At 34.0% G+C, this 17,673-nt stretch overlaps 1 long non-coding RNA gene across 1 annotated transcript in view; it reads left to right on the top strand.

Annotated features, from left to right (window-relative positions):
* Positions 1 to 17,673, top strand: part of LOC136853513 (uncharacterized) — a 343,444-nt gene that overhangs the window by 325,132 nt on the left and 639 nt on the right. Inside the window, exon 4 of the long non-coding RNA XR_010857487.1 lies at positions 17,060 to 17,673. This exon is cut by the window's right edge and continues 639 nt beyond it. This is a non-coding gene — a long non-coding RNA (uncharacterized lncRNA). The remainder of the gene's footprint in view (positions 1 to 17,059) is intronic.

The following is a 17,673-nucleotide window of genomic DNA, read 5'->3' as shown; positions in this document are numbered from 1 at the left end:
TGAAGAATGTGATGTTTTTAATAAGCTGGGGCGAAATTCCTAAGATTCAGACGAAACGTAACATTATTCGAGTAACCTAGAACCCTATTTTCTGTTAAAGAATTATGATGTGGTATTTCTTGGTATCAAATTTCAGAGAAACAATTTATCTTTCAACATGACTGACTTGATAAAATTCTACAATATCCAGTGAATAAGTGTGAATGAATTTATATCACGTTTGTCACGATTTCATACAAAAGTTCAAGTTTATGGCGTTGAGTCTGACTAATCTTATACTTTTGAAGAAAATGTACATTTTATAAAGCCAATATACTACCTTCCGTCAGTTGATGACATTATAAATTGCCAGAAACAAGATCAGCAACGAGTTTGTAATGATTCTCAATTACATTATTTTAATTAATTATTAACATTGGTATCATCACATTGGGCTTTATGAGGTAAACAGATTTTTTAATTGGCAAAAGTGCAAACTAAGAAGACGACACTCCACAATTATGATCCACGTTTTTCGTAGGTATCCTAAAATAGTAACTAATTATCTAATGTCCAAGAAAGTATCCAACTTTCAAATTTTGGATCCTCGAGTAATTGTCCAATGTTAAAATTCTTGGAAACTGAGAAAACTGTCCAATATTGCAAGTGTTACATATTAAAGAAAGTATTCGATTTTAAATGATCAAATAATCTTATACCCCAGAAAGTTTGCGAGAGTACAGATAGTACCAGAGACAAAATTTACGTGCAAGGGATACCATCCATTATGTAGTTAATGATAATAAAGATAGCTTCAGATCTCAGGTTATCAGGTCCTAAGTCAAGTAACCGATTATTAATCAATCCGTAGTGTATTAAAGAAGATTAAAACATTGAATAATGATATATACGATGTTAAATTGTATGATGTTTATGTAATGGAAAAAAATAATACATCCGATACCCAATTACCAGACGCAGTATGCCGATAAAAACGTCAGATAGGCCTATGCTCATACATTTATGTAGCTTCTAATTTAAAACAGTGTTTAAAAGAAAATGTAAATGCTTGGTTTCCTGTATGGATAAAATGATTGAGAGAGAGAGAGAGAGAGAGAGAGAGAGAGAGAGAGAGAGAGAGAGAGAGAGAGAGCTTCAATGGACACACGAAGTAAAACAGATGAATGACGCTATTTATTTTTCCCACTGCTGGCTGTCATGCATCCCATGTATGAGATATCCGCGGTATCTCATAAACGAGGTGTCCAGGTTATCACATCCTCTTGCCCGCACTATTTTTGCTCCTCTTGGCAAGGATTCGTGTCCTCTTCTCTGTTAGTTACTGCAAATGAAAGTTATTCATCACGGAATGCATGACGACGAATTACTTCCTGATGGCATTTGCCTCTTATTGCGTGGAGGAGAAAATTCCTGAGGACTGGAGGTGAATCGGTGCTTTAGAGCCCGCTGGAAAAAAGTGAATTTAATTAACTTTTTCCCAGCGTAGGGATATAGTGAATTAAATTCACCATATCTCTTTCTCTTTCCTCCTTTTGATAGTAAGTCTGTAATGGATGAGTGTATACGATTTTATATTTGAAAGGCAGGGAGGTAAGAAAGTATATGCAAATGCCACCAACCTATGTATAGGTATTTGAGTGTGATATTTGTTTTTCATTTGATTACCAGTTTTGCATACATTAATCTGTCAGCAATATCGTTAATTTTCGTGACTATTTGCAAAAGGAGGTATTGACAAATTAAGGTTTGCGTACTGACCTTTAAAAAGAGCTAAGGGGATTACAAATAAGCATTAAATGCATTAGATTTCAGGCATTCCTCGCAAATTTGTTGGTGTGCAGTGCACAGCAGGTTTTGCATCAACGAGCAATCCATCACACGAGAATGTCAAGTTCGTTGTCATGTACTTCTCGATAATGACAGAATACTTCACAAGCAGCTCTTTAATATTCACAACCCAAAAACGTCTAGTTAAAATGCAGCCAGTACAATATGCCGGTATTGTGAATGTAACTTAGTCATGGGTTTGTTGTTTTTTTTACGTTCTTATGACGTACTTTAAGCCTCAGCTGATTGACTCTGGAGAATCGGGTTGTTTGATATAGAAATCGTTCAGATAATCTAAGATTGAAAACTTTCTTTAATATGAAATGATTTTAATGTTGATAGAATATTGGACGATGTCCAGAGCATCCACAATTATAATATTGGATACATTATTTAGCATTAGATAATTAGGTATATGCTATTTTATGATACCTACGGATGACTTGGATTTTTACCGTACATCATCACAAGACTAGTTTGCCCTCATGCCAGTTTAAAAAATTTGCTTCGTAGGGCCCAATCTGATGATACCACTGTTAATAAACAATCAACACAAAATCATTGAAATATTATAAGTTTCATTTACAAACTCGGTTGTGATGTTTCGTTCTATCAGCTTCTTATGTTAAAAACTGAGGGGTGGTAGATCATCTTCAAAAATGTACATTTTGCTCAAAAAGTAAAAGTTTTCTCAGACTAATCACTGAAAACATAAAATTTTGTATGAAACCGTGATAGAAATGGTGTATAAATTTTTTCACACTTATTCACTGAGTGTTATGATTTTTATCAAGTCAGTCATGTTGAAGGCTAAATTGTTTCTCTGAAATTTGATACCAAGAAATATCAAATCGTAAATCTTTAGCAGAAAATGAAGTTGCAGGTTTCTCGAATAATGTCACGTTTCGTCCGAATCTTAGGAATTTCGCCCCAGCTTATTAAAAACATCACATTCTTCACAAGCATAAAGAAAATAAGATATCTTGACTTGGTGCATATTAAATTAAGGTTTGCATTATGCCTAATACCCATGTAAAAGTGTGTGTATGTTTCTTTCCTTCCTTCACCAAAGTTTACAGCTTCTCCTGATTTACTTCAATAACAGAAATACTCTTTCCTCTTTGGGAAAGAGAAAGGCGGCTGGCCGTCGAGATCATTTGTCGTTACGCAGTCTGTAATTTAATGACGTCATGTTCGCTTTACATCGCTCTGTGACTGCAAAAATATACAGCACTTCCGAGGAAATCGTGTCTTACTATATCATGGGACTTTATCTCTGCTTATCACGCAGAAGTCACTTCTACCGATTTCTATTTTAAGTCTGACTTTTGAACGGCTGTGACAGTGGGGATTTGTGGAAGCTTCCATTTTCTTAACGGCGTGAATAAACATGGGGAGTTATTTCGAAGCTACGAACGTTATTAATGTGGAGAGTTACTTGGCATAATAAAAAGTATTGGAGTAGAAATTTTAAGGTTTAAAAAGTAACAAATTCAAGATTATAGAGAAAAGAAGGATGAAACTGATATATAAGAATAATGTAAAATATATATCGTAATTTTCGTGTTATGCACCTATAATACGTATAGTTAAGATATTCAGTGATAGACTAGACACACACACACACATATATATATATATATATATATATATATATATATATATATATATATATATATATATATATATATATATATATATATATATATGTGTGTGTGTGTGTGTGTGTGTGTGTGTGTGTGTGTGTCTGTGTGTGTGTGTCAATTGAAAGACCTGAGTTCGATCTTGATGTGAGTCAGGAATTTATTTGTGTTCCACACATGATTGTGTGTTGATTATTTTTATATACAGTATATATATATATATATATATACATATACAGTATATATATACATGTACATATATGTGTATATATATGTATATATATGTATATATATATATATATATATATATATATATATATATATATATATATATATATATATATATATATATATATACATATAAGGGCCGGAGCTGAAGCTCGAAGTATACATCACGAAGGAAGCAGTAGGGAAAGGCATCCTCATCATCTACAGTTTATTTTCAATGCCGACGTTTCATGACGAATTCCAAGTCGCATTTTCAAGGCTATAAAATATAATATAATTTGCGAACATCAATAACAAATTAATGCAATGACAACAGCTATTTCTGTAGTAAAAATATTTAAAAACAAAACACGTTCCAATAAGTAAAAGGAGTTCACTAAAATCTTAAAACAACCTACCTATATGAAGGAAAGAACAAGACTAATATAAATAAGTAAAAACAGAGTGAGGAAAACCAGTTGTCCAAACTAGGCTATAAACAATTTCACTGAGGACGATTGAGTATTTAACGACGGTACAGTCTTCTTGATAATTATGGATTCTAGGATGGTTAAAGTCGTTGTTGTTCTGCACTTGGCAAAGATGGAAAAATCAATCCGTCAATATAAGTTTTACATAATTATGTAAAACTTATATTGACGGCAAGGATTTTTCCATCTTTGCCAATGCAGAACAACAACGACTTAACCATCCTAGAATCCATAATTATCAAGAAGACTGTACCGTCGTTAAATACTCAATCGTCTCAGTGAATTATGTAAAACTTATATTGATAGGATTTTTCCATCTTAGGCCAAGTGCAGAACAACAACGACTTAACCATCCTAGAATCCATAATTATCAAGAAGACTGTACCGTCGTTAAATACTCAATCGTCTCAGTGAAATTGTTTATAGCCTAGTTTGGACAACTGGGCTTTCCTCACTCTGTTTTTACTTATTTATATTAGTCTTGTTTTTTCCTTCATATAGGTAGGTTGTGTTAAGATTTTAGTGAACTCCTTTTACTTATTGGAACGTGTTTTGTTTTTAAATATTTTTACTACAGAAATAGCTGTTGTCGTTGCATTAATTTGTTATTGATGTTCGCAAATTATATTATATTTTATAGCCTTGAAAATGCGACTTGAATTCGTCGCGAAACGTCGGCATTGAAAATAAACTGTAGATGATGAGGATGCCTTTCCTACTGCTTCCTTCGTGATGATATATATATATATATATATATATATATATATATATATATATATATATATATATATATATATATATATATACATATACATATACATATATATACTGTATATTTAAACGTAGGAGAACCGTGTGCTATTACATATCATTTAGTAGAGTACGTTTCTCTTCAGCACGTTTTGTTAGTGGTCATATCAAGACAACTCACTGCAGGTTTTTGCTGTAAACTTAGTCTCCATCACTTTTCATAATGGTATTTCTCCTTTGTCAGCATTCTCTTTGTGAGCGTTTATGTTATTACATCATTTGACGGCAGCGGAAGGGGTAATTTGTAGAATGTGAAAATACAGGTTAACATGAATTCATCTTTGATATACCCCCTACACTTAGATTTTAAGCATTAGCGGTGTAAATTCGACAGTAAAGATGCTGCTTTTATATACAAGGAGTCTCTCTCTCTCTCTCTCTCTCTCTCTCTCTCTCTCTCTCTCTCTCTCTCTCTCTCATCTAAAGGTGGAATTATTTTTCCTTCTGTCTTTCTTTCTGTGAGGAAGTTACACACTCAAGGGTTAACCTCTTATATCTCCAGAACCTGAAAAGATGTTGACAGATTACATTTGGCTCTCTCTCGTTTTGTAAATATATGAAAACTTCATTTATTTTTGTTTCCTCTGCTTTGTGTTGCGTGCATTACGTCAATGTAAGCTGCTAACAGTATTTAAAAATTAATAGCTATCAGCGCTTAGTGTTGGCTGTAAAAAACTCGTGTAGGTTAAAATATTTTGTTCACTTTATACCTGTGTGAGCATTTATGTATTTCGAACATGGCATGTATGTACATTTATATATTTGCAAGGTATTGTTTTATTTACCAGAGAATTAATTTGGTTCATAAATGCACATTACTGTCAACTGAAGCTGCAGTATGACATTGATGTAACTATTTTATATCTTTAGGGGAACAATAATTGGAAGATAATGACCACAGTGGAACATACGGAATGTAACATTTTTTTTTTTTCTATATGATGCAGGCACTATAGGACTTATCAAACTGTCAGTCTGCTCTTAGAGAGAGAGAGAGAGAGAGAGAGAGAGAGAGAGAGAGAGAGAGAGAGAGAGAGAGAGAAAAGGGGGATTTTAATGACTACAGTAGTACCTCCATCCGTCAGCATTATCCTCTGTCCCGACGCCGTGCGGAACACGAGTTGATAATCTGTTTGAAATTGTTGCTCGTTTTGTCGCACATTCCCGGGGTATAAGTAAATGGGGTAAGGGTTAGGGGACGTTGATGGGTCCCCCAGGCCGAATGTGTCACTCATTCCAAGTGAATTGAAACTGATAATGCTGAGTCAGCGACTCATGAAAGTGCTTGTAAAACGGCAATTGACATCACTTTGGAAGGGCCGCCAGATACGCAGCGCTAGCAATAATGGAAGCGTTGAACAATGGAAAATTTTGTTTCTTGCCAGAGGAGTAAAATAATCCTTCGTGTTGTATCTTTTCGGAGAATTATTATTCTGTCTTGGTGCGCCTCTATTTTTTTTTTTCCCCCTGGTGAGTTTTTATACTTATCAGAGACTGGGAAATAAATTTCTCCCATATTTGTAATTAGTTCTGCTTTTAGTTCTCGGTAAAAGAAAACTATTGTGCCGGCTTTGTCTGTCCGTCCGCCCTCAGATCTTAAAAACTACTGAGGCTAGAGGGCTGCAAATTCGTATGTTGATCATCCACCCTCCAGTCATCACTTATCAAATTGCAGCCCTCTAGAATGAGTAGTTTTTATTTTATTTAAGCTTAAATTTAGCCATGATCGTGCACCTGGCAACGATGTAGGACAGGCCACCACCGGGCCGTGGTTAAAGTTTCATGGGCCGCAGCTGATACAGTATTATACCGAGACCACCGAAAGATAGATCTAATTTCGGTGACCTGGATTATACGATGTAGAGAAAACTGGATTTCCTCGGCGCATTTTTACTTGTTTATTTTTTATTTTCTTTTGCAAAAATAACACAAAGCAGATTGTTTAGAATTCGTTTTGCAACAATAACAAAAAGCAAATTGTTTAGAAAATATAGCAAGCGAACCTGTTCGCAAACTTGCCCCCTCAGTGGTTATAGCTGAATGCACTCCTCGATTTTAATTTGGTCCCATACATAATTGTGTTGATGTAAGTTGTTAAAATGACGTATTACTTAAATAGCCTGGACTGTTGATTAGTGAACATTACTTTTAGTACTGAAAACGTAAGTAAAAGCGGCATTCAAACGAAATTCTTATTTTCTCGTCTTGTTTAAAGGTGCTCTATGGTAACCCACGAAAAATATATAAGTTATCTTCATTTCTTGGACCTGGGTACGATGTGATTGCAACTGAAGCATGCATTATCATCTGTACTTTTCTTTTGCTACCGTTAAGTTATTCCGAGAAGCTCGATTCGATTAATTGTCTTAATTCTTTAATTAACATAAGCGTGCGAACTTCGATACAAAAATGCCAAGGAAGTTAGTAAAATATGTTTCTTAAATCTTGTGTTCTGATGTATTTCATGTAAGCATGACTCTCTCTCTCTCTCTCTCTCTCTCTCTCTCTCTCTCATCAGCTAGTAAATGTTTTCATCGATTTCTACAACACTTTTGTAAGTTTTTAGATAACATTAAATAATCACTTTCTACATGTGTATATATATATGTGTGTGTATGTGTATTATATATATATATATATATATATATATATATATATATATATATATATATATATATATTATAGATAAATAGATAGGTAGGTAGATAGATAGATAGATAGATAGATAGATATACATACATATATATATATATATATATATATATATATATATATATATATATATTCTATATATATTGAAAATTACTATCTAATTTTGTCTAAGTGTTGGTAGAAGTGTTATGGAAACCGATGAATACATTTAATTATTGATAAGAAAAGTCACAGAAACAGGATGCAAAGTGATCAGACGTGAAACCTTCTTCAGGCAGTAATGTACCAAATTAACTTTGGTTGTCTGGGAAATGGATAAAATTCCTAATGCGCTGGGAATGTTTCCGCCCTTTCATACATAAATAGCAAGAATATATGTGTTCAGAAAAACCGTTTACCAATTTATGCGACAGCGCCCCATCCCTTCGAAGGGAACATCCATTTGCATTATGCTTTAGGAGAGATTTTATTCGTAAAATGATGTTATTGGAATGCCTTAAGATTAATATTTAGCTTTTTATTCGTCATATGTTTTTTATACAATTTGTAATTATTGTTTTTTTTTGGCACCATCTGACTAACAACACTTCCGCAGACCGTGGAACAAAATGCTTCATCTGAAGAGGTTGAAAATTTTAACCTTTTTTGTAGTTAGTATAAGCATGTTAAAAATCGATGTTTTTTTTTATTGAAAGTCCGCATCGATTCCCACAGAGGTGTCAGTCATAGCACTGGCTGCATTTTGAAATCAATCCAGTTTTCAGCCATAAGAACCATTCTTTTAGGATCTCTCTACATTCAGGTAACTGTCGTCTTCCTTAAAAAGTCAGACTATCTTCACACCCCCTTTTTTCCTCTCTCTCTCTCTCTCTCTCTCTCTCTCTCTCTCTCTCTCTCTCTCTCTCTCTCTCTCTCTCTCTTTGTCATCCACTTTGAGTATTCTTTTTCAAAGCCTACACAGTTTCTCTTTAAAGGCAATGCAGTTTCCAGCCACACCTCTTAACAGTAATTGTGCTGCCTGTACCATTTAGCATTGTATATATTTTATATCTATATTATTTCTCGGCAGTGCGTTCTGTCCATAGATTTCATTTTGCGTTTAGTTGCAGAGTTGACTATTAAATCATACAACTAAATGTTTCTGTAACATTTTAGATATTTACACAAGTTTCTCAACTGTACAATATCCTGATTTTAGTTTAGTGTCTTAATGTAGTCCTGATGATTCCATAAACTTTGGTGTATATAAACTACAGAGATGATTGACAGTCTTCTTGTTGGCGTGTGCAGTATTACCAAAGTTTTACCCGAACCTCCTTAAATTTCTTTTCGTTGGGGTGCTCTTAAAGAAGATACACTCTTTTTCCACAGTAGAAGACTTTGTTCTTTGAGGTCTACACTCAAGAAATGTTGATTTTCTTTTAATGAATCGTTTCTTGTACCTGTCCGCCAGGGAAGATGTATATAAGTTGGTGTTTTAGCTTCTTTGTAATTTACTAAGTTTTACTGCAAATTATCCTGATAAGTTTCTGTGCATACTCAGCAGTAGTAGCAAGTGGGTGTTGGTTGTTGCACCCACTTGCTGATTTAATGAGTATGCACAAAAAGTCTGTGAGTAATTTGAAGTTAAACCTAGAAAATGACCAAGAAACTGGATAATTTCAGCTAAAACCTAGAAAATGAAAGAGAAACTGTTAGGTAACAGTAAAATAACATCCATATATTTTCTTAAACACCAGGTAGCCTCGCCGTTTCGTGCATATGAAGTGCCACCATGTTTTGTCTCACAAATCCGTATGCAAATGAAGAACGAAGAAAAAATACACTCTTCACAGACCAGATGATGTAGTTAGGGAATTTATTTCACAGTAATGCAACGCAACGCAACGAACGATAATTTTAATTCAAGTCCTCAAAGACATCTACGGAATCGCTAATAAGGATCAAATTTTTCTCTTGACCTGTCAGAATTGTTTTCGTGTTAAATTGACATAATTTCGGGTGTTACAATAGAGTAACGTTATTTTCCAGACTAAGTAATTCTTAGCGTTGTATTAGAATGGAAAATTTTAATTTATTCTTTGAAAAGATATAATCTCGACTGGCTACTGTAGACACATTCCCGTAATTGCGATTCAAGAAGTTTAAACAGAACCAATACCAGTAACCTTGTTCTTGAGAGAGAGAGAGAGAGAGAGAGAGAGAGAGAGAGAGAGAGAGAGAGAGAGAGAGAGGGCGCAAGTAACTTTTATGCCATTGTAGAACCAGATTCTCAGGTTCAATTTCAGCTGACAATGGCGGAAAAGGTTCACTAGCCCGAAGGATAAAAGTGAGATCGGTTCGAAGCAATAAGACGCTACAAAACCAATTTTCTCAAGGTCCATCTTCTCGTCGTTACACAAGGTAAGAATGGCCTTTATTGCCTCAGTACGAGCAGAGCCCTATTTCGGAAGCAGGATTCAATTGTAAGTGCAGCGGATTCAAGGCAGAAGCCGTGTCTTTTTTTTTTTCCCCTTATCGATTTCTCCGTCGACAGGATTTGCGTATTAGTCATAATTTCTATTTGTCTCGGAGGCAGTGCCAGTTCAGCTTCCGTTATTTTGTTTTTAATAAGGGTTAAGTTGTAAAACATTGTATCAGCATTGTAATCGAGAAACTGAGGGACGCATATCTGTGTGCACTGTTTTGACATAACAACTTAATACTAATAGTTATTATTATGGGGATATTATTTTAAAGATATATGCAGCAGCTTTACTATACCTTGGTTACCTTATAGAAAAGAAGAGAGAGGCTCGAATTCTAAATAACATTATTTTAAATTGTATTATTTTTACAGGAACCAAATGGTGTGGTTTTATGGGGAAAGTTTAGTCATCCATATTAGTATGATAGTCTTAGCGTGATGATATATAAAATAGTAGTCGATTCGTCTTGTATGTTATTTAAGACTCCTTTGGGCACTTTGTCACTTAGCGTGGAAATGTTGATTTCTTGTTGGTTACATGTCTGCAAGTTGTGGTGTGAGGGGTTTTATTTTTGAAAAGTCATAACGTAATTGTGCGTTAAAGACAGTGACATTACATTTTCCTTCTAATAATAGAATTATTTAATTTTTTTTTTATCCCTCCCCCGCCTCTTTAAATACAGGAGTACTGAACACGGAGTTTTAGCGAACACGGGGTATTGTTAGATTATGATGTATATCTTTGTTTTATATATATATGATATATATATTTATTTTATATATATATATATATATATATATATATATATATATATATATATATATATATATATATATATTATATATATTCTCTCTGTATTTCCTGTCCTTAATTGAGGTATCACAGCTCCTGTTAGAACAATTTAATACTGATAAAAATCAACTCCCCTAACAAAATGGCGGCTTATTGCATGCCTGAAACAAAGCACAGAATAAAGGAATTTGTTACACGTTCCGCCATCAAAGAAATGTGCTGAACAATTTGTTTTGGATTTGTGAGATTTTTCTCACGCATTTTTCCGACATAGTGTCCCGTTAAATTAATCAGGAGGCAAAAATGCTCTTGTTGATGAGAGGGTGAAATGGGAGGGGTACTGCTGTCAAAGACGGTATTAAAAGTTGGTTATTGCAAGGTGTGATTTTTATTGCGTAGTCTATAATTGGTGGCATTTTTTATTTATTTAGAGATTCATTTTTGTACCGAAAATATGAGTGGTAAATTTTAAACTGTCTCAACAATTTGTAGCTTTGAAGCTCACTTCAATCAGTGATGAAGTACTTTCGCCATTGCATAGAGTGAATCAGTTTGAGGTTCAAGGCTTAGTATTTGTATTAGCTTGATGAATGTTTTTATTTCTTCCCTGATTTTTCCTTTATTTTTTGTTAAATGTGGTCGTAAAGGAACGGATTGTAACGTCTGCTGAGAAAGTGATATTTATTGTTAATCAAAATGGATAGGCTTTATGCCCCAATAAGAGAAAAGATGGAAAGGTGTTAATTTTTTGGCAAAGTAAACCAATATTTTTTCATTATATTTATAGAATTAGACATTTTGATACACCCTCTATGCGAAAATAGATCCAAATGCACTGTTTATGATAAGAGATGAGATTCACAGTAAATAAATCTAAATACTCATCATAATCATCATCGTGATTAACGGCTTTTCTTCAGTTTTTCCTCATGAAGTTAAACGGGAGATTAGTTATCTCCCGTATCCTCTGGCTTCCGCACTGTCCACCTGAGTTCCATTATTTCAGATCTCTTCCCAAGTCTGTTCGCCATCTTTCACATTAACTTTGTTATTTTCCCTACTTCGCTTGTATTTTTTTTTTTTCATCTTTCACATTAACTTTGCTATTTTCCCTACTTTGCATATATATATATTTTTTTTTGTTGTCCATCTTTCACATTAACTTTGCTATTTTCCTACTACTTATATATATATATATATATATATATATATATATATATATATATATATATATATATATATATATATATATATATATATATATAAATTATATATACTGTATATATATATATATTTTTTTTTTTTACTCCCAAATGCTTCTACAGATCAAATGCTTCAAGTATTCCTTCATCAGTATTAACATTTTATTGCTACATCGTGTTTCCATTTACCTTCATAATTATGCTACTGCTCGTTTACCTTTACTTTCAACTCTATTTTTTGCGTACACTTTTAACTTAGTAGTTTTGGTACTTTCTCTCCACTATCCCTTGTCAGTTGTCTGATAGCATCAGTAATTCCACACTACTGGACCCAACTTTGTTATTCCACAGCTCACCACCTTAAAGTTACTGTCCTTTCTCTGGCTTGCATACATATTCATCCACATTACTTACCACTTTATCTCAACGTTATTCACTTGTTTCAATGTACAAGTCAAGGCAGAGTGCACCAATTTTCTAAGACCGCAGAGTGATCTGGCGATTTTTTTTTTTTTTTTTTTTTGCTTTTGAGGATTAGCTTTCACCATAACCTTATTTATACCTTTTTTTGTGGATAAAAAAAGAAAATTCAATTTTTAAGATTGAGTTTGATCATGCGTAAAGGTAACAAATTGCGAATGAGACAAGTGTTGCTCTGTGCAAAAGGCTGTGTAGTGGAAGTTCTGTAAAACATTCCGTAAAATATAACTATAATTTTCATAATTCCGGGATTTTACATTGAGACATTATTATGAACAGTATTCTAACACATCACGAATATGAATCACTCTGTTCTCGGAAGCACTTACGTTTCTTGTTTTAATAATATCTTGGTAGTAATTCTGATTCGTAATGAGAACGGAGAAATAATTGCAATGGGCCGGGAGTTACTTATTATCAATCAGTGGCCTCACCTGAGCTATTAATCTACCTGTTAACACGCTCATATCGGGGTATATTAAGTTGATTAGATGATTGAGGATGTACCTGTATTGATCTAGTTTTCTCTTGTCAGGGAGTCAGACCCTTCTATATATATACATAAATAATTTACATATTTATATATATTTAAACACAAGTATATATACATATATATATATATATATATATATATATATATATATATATATATATATATATATATATATATATATATATATATATTTCTTTGAGGCTGAAATGGGCTATGATACAGCTGCTGTAAAATTCCTCCTTTACTTGGCCTCTTTAAATTGTGTATAGTCCTCAATTAAAATTTGTTTATTACCTATAACCTTTTATATATATATATATATATATATATATATATATATATATATATATATATATATATATATATATATATATATATATATATAAAATATGTATATATATAATGTATACACACACATACATAAATACATACGTAGCACGGGCTGTAAATCAGTTCTTGTCTCTCTTTAAGCGTTAAATAATGTATTGTAGACCATTAATTAGGATCTTTTTTCAACTCTGCCTATAAATTTAGTATTTAATAGTAATTGTTTCGCTCGTTGGTTGTTGGGAGAAAAGAGTAGTTTCGAGTAGGAAAAGAGCCGATTAAGTTAAGCTAAAATTGACATTTGTGTGATAGCAAATTAGAGTTTAAATGGTACCTCATAACTTTGTTGCCAACCGGAGTCGTTACTTTTCAGTTTTTTTACTTTTATTTTTGTAAGGTTTGATGTGTTAGTGTTCTTGTTTAGAGTGTGAGTTGAATTTTGTAGTTAGTTCAGATAAATTCTCGTTTAAAAGTTTATTTTGTAGCGTGTAATTTTTTTTATGAAACTTAATTGCTTTTGTAAACACAGAATGATTTTAATACTGGTTAACGACTCTGAACTTTTCACTTTTTCCCCTTAAATAGTTTTCATTGTCCAACCTATTGGTGATATTCAGGCTTGTTATTTGTTAATTTCCTTATTACACAGGTTTGTTATGTGTTACTTGACATTCCTTATTATTAGGGTTTGTTATATGTTACTTGATGTGTTTTATTATTTAGGGCTTGCTATTTTTTTTATTTACGCGCCTTATTATTCAGATTTGTTATTTGTTACTTGACGTGTCTTATTACACAGGTTTGTTATATGTTACCTGAAGTGCCTTATTATTTGGGTTTGTTTTATGTTACTTTATGTGCGTTATTATTTAGGTTTGTTATTTTTTGCTATTTACGTGCCTTATTATTCAGATTTGTTATTTGTTGCTCGACGCGTCTTATTACTCAGGTTTGTTATTTGTTAATTTTCTTGCCCTATTAAAGTTACTATGAAAGATTCAGACACACTACGCCATATTTGCATTAGGACCATTTGCAAAATCAGGCCATTGGGTTAATTATTAAAGCAACATCAGGAGAATCACTTCAATGCTTGTTTTAGAATCAATGTTTCGAGTGCATGACGTCATCACAAGAGTCGTCTTAAATAAAAAATGATAAATATCGACTGTACATCTTGCTTTAACTGATAGTGCGTTTCCCTCCGTAGTAAAAAGATTCGGATCTTTCCTAGATAGTGACCCCAGCAAAGTTCGAGGGTCGTTATTTAGACTAGCATTTCTTTGGGTTCATTATCTTTATATTTACAGTCTTTTGTTTATGTTTTTGCGGTCATTCCCAAACGGGCTTGCACTAAACACGCCGTAAAGGTGGTTGCATACCGGGTTAAAACCTTGGGGGTCACTATCTAGGAAATATCCAGATTCTTCTACATGGCCCGTTTAAGAATATGCTAATATTTGTTGTGAATATGGCCCCACTTTTGCACCTACTTGTATATATACAGGAATACTCATCTGCTATGAAGAGGGGTCTCTTAAGTGCCCAGTTTAAAAAACTGTCTTGAAGGAGGGGAGGGGAGGGGAGGGGAATTTTCCAGGGCCTGGGGGCGAGGGGGGGGGAGGAGTATGGTCGAAGACTGAAATTGTCGTACGTCCTTTGGGGATTTATTTTTATTCGTGCGTGAGAAAAGTTAACATTAATTTTGATGATGTTTAATAGAGGATAAAATAGGATTATAATAATCCAGTCGTTCCCGGAATTGAACGGTAATTCCAAAAATAGAGGTAATTGAAGAGGAAACCGCATACCCCCCCCCCCCCAAAATGCTTGTGCTTGAGGAATTGTAGTAAAGTATCATAATTCACAAATAGAGTATAAGACAGTTCGAGGTTGTAAACTTTGTTTTATTAGAAGTGAAATTGCTTCATAATGGCTGAAAGGTGAAAGTGAGAGAGATATATAGAAGGCTTTAGTTTTTCTGTGGGACTATTGTACAATATATTAAGGGATATTTCCTAGGAAAAGATGATAGGAGTTTTAATAAATAATTGACACGAAATCAAGTACGACCAAGGCGTAGTAAAACTTTTGGTTAACACACACACACACACACACACACGTACACGGACTATATTACTACATGAGTATGCGATGAATGAAAGAGTACCAGAGCAGGTAATTTTACCATAAAATTCATGTTTTCCTTTGACCAATTCCTTTTTTACGAACTCCCATTTGATTCAGCTCACGTCGCGGAGAAAGTTTTCCTCTCTCTCTCTCTCTCTCTCTCTCTCTCTCTCAAAAATATCTCCAAAAATTTTTCTTCAAAAATTTTTCTTCCAAGACTAAAGATGAAATCGAGAAGTCAAAAGTTTTTTCCTCCATCTCTTTCTACCACATAATTGTCATTCTTTCGGAATATCCTGACGGGCTTTTTCTGTTTGTAACGTCATCTTCCCTATCTAGGATGGTGCTGAGGGTGGGGGTCTGATTTTTACCCTCTGGAACTTTTAAAAGGCCTCTCTAGGAAAGTCTTTAAAAAAGATTTAGTGCTACAGAAAAATAAGATTCCAGTTTCCTATCGTGTTGCTGCCGTACGAAAATTGCGGCCAACGGCACAGTGGAAATACTTTTGAGATGTTTCATTCTTTCTCATTATGAATGTTTCTCTTGTTCAAAGAGGCTGTCCCGTTTTTTATCTGAGCTTGTAGGAAAACTAGGCGGCGGTCAAATCACTTTCATAAGTCAGCTGTTATTATGAGGGCGAAGGTTAGTGGAAAACCTACCTCATCTTACATCATGAATCATTTATCGGAGCTTGTGGGAAAACTAGATGGCGGTCATTTCACTTTCATAAGTACGTAAGTAAGTATACCTTAGTTTAACCAGACCCCTGAGCTGATTAACAGCTCTCCTAGAGCTGGCCCGAAGGATTAGATATACGTGGCTAAGAACCAGTTGGTTACCTAGTAACGGGACCTACAGCTTATTGTGGAATCCGAACCACATTATGACGAGAAATGAGTTTCTATCACCAAAAATAAAATTCCTCTAATTCTTCATTGGCTTCACTTTCATAAGTCAGCTGTTATTGTTAGGGCGAAAATCAGTGGAAAACCTACCTTATTTTACAGCATGAATAATTTACCTTCAGTTACTCTTCATAAGCAGAATTTCACATATAATCTGCGAGTTCTTACCATAAGAGAAATCTAAGATTGAAGTTGTAAATAAATAAATAAAAAAAACTTATTCCTGGAGTTTTTTGCTACAGGGAATGTACATCGTGATTCCAAACTGAAATATTTTGAGAATGTGTATTAAGTAATGATTATTCTTTTACGTACAGAGTTATTATGTTAAAGAAAACAATTAACCAGTTTTTCTTGGTTCAGTATGTGGGCGTAGCCACATCTATAGGAAGAATTTTTTTTTTTTCATTTTGGGGAGAAACGCAAATGAGTATCTTATTTACACTCGCAAGCAAAAGTATATATCCCTAAAAGTGCCCATACATTCTTCGTATTTGCGAACGTGTGCATAGAAATATGAAAAATGACTGAATAGTATCCTCGTATTTTGAAATAAAAGTTGATGCTGTTGAAAACCTCCACATTCCTTCCTAGTTACGTCTGTTGATAATGTTTTCTACCTTTTTTTCCAGGTGAAGCGTCTTAATTAAGGTAAGCCGTTATGCTGGTGTCATGTACTCCTGATCCCCAAGGTATCATTTCCCGTTTATTTTTAGTAGACGTAGATTTGGTTCAAATCAGTTGTAGCAACGTTTGATTAGTATTTTGACCAAATATCACCCATTTATAAGTATAAATAAACTATTATGATGATGGCACTTATCTCTCAGGCTTCGGGGACCAAACATCCCTATGCATAGGTAGCCGACTTCCCAAACTCTTCTGTATAAACCATTAATAAGTATAAACAAACTATTATGATGATGGCACTTATCTCTCAGGTTTCGGGGACCAAGCATCCCTATGTATACAGTAGGTAACCGACCTCCCAAACTCTCCTGCATAAAAGCAAAGAAATCAAAGTGTGTCCCAACACTTACTCTTCGGGCTTTCGATACACGCTGCCTCTGTGTTGTGGTTGGAGACAAATGTATTGGCCTGAACACTTCTTCTTCTGGGTGTCGATACCGAGCTTCCATATATGGAAGGACGTTTAGGTATAATTTAGTGCCCCCTTTGTGGAGTTCTGGAAATAAGCACGGATCATATTGCTTTTTCCCGATGCCTGTTGGAAAAAAGGCTTTAA

This window comes from Macrobrachium rosenbergii, chromosome 27 (assembly GCF_040412425.1).
Source record: "Macrobrachium rosenbergii isolate ZJJX-2024 chromosome 27, ASM4041242v1, whole genome shotgun sequence".
In the NCBI taxonomy this organism is placed as follows: Eukaryota; Metazoa; Arthropoda; class Malacostraca; order Decapoda; family Palaemonidae; genus Macrobrachium; species Macrobrachium rosenbergii.
The sequence above is the reverse complement of the archived record's forward strand: the minus strand, read 5'-3'. Positions and strand labels throughout refer to the sequence as shown.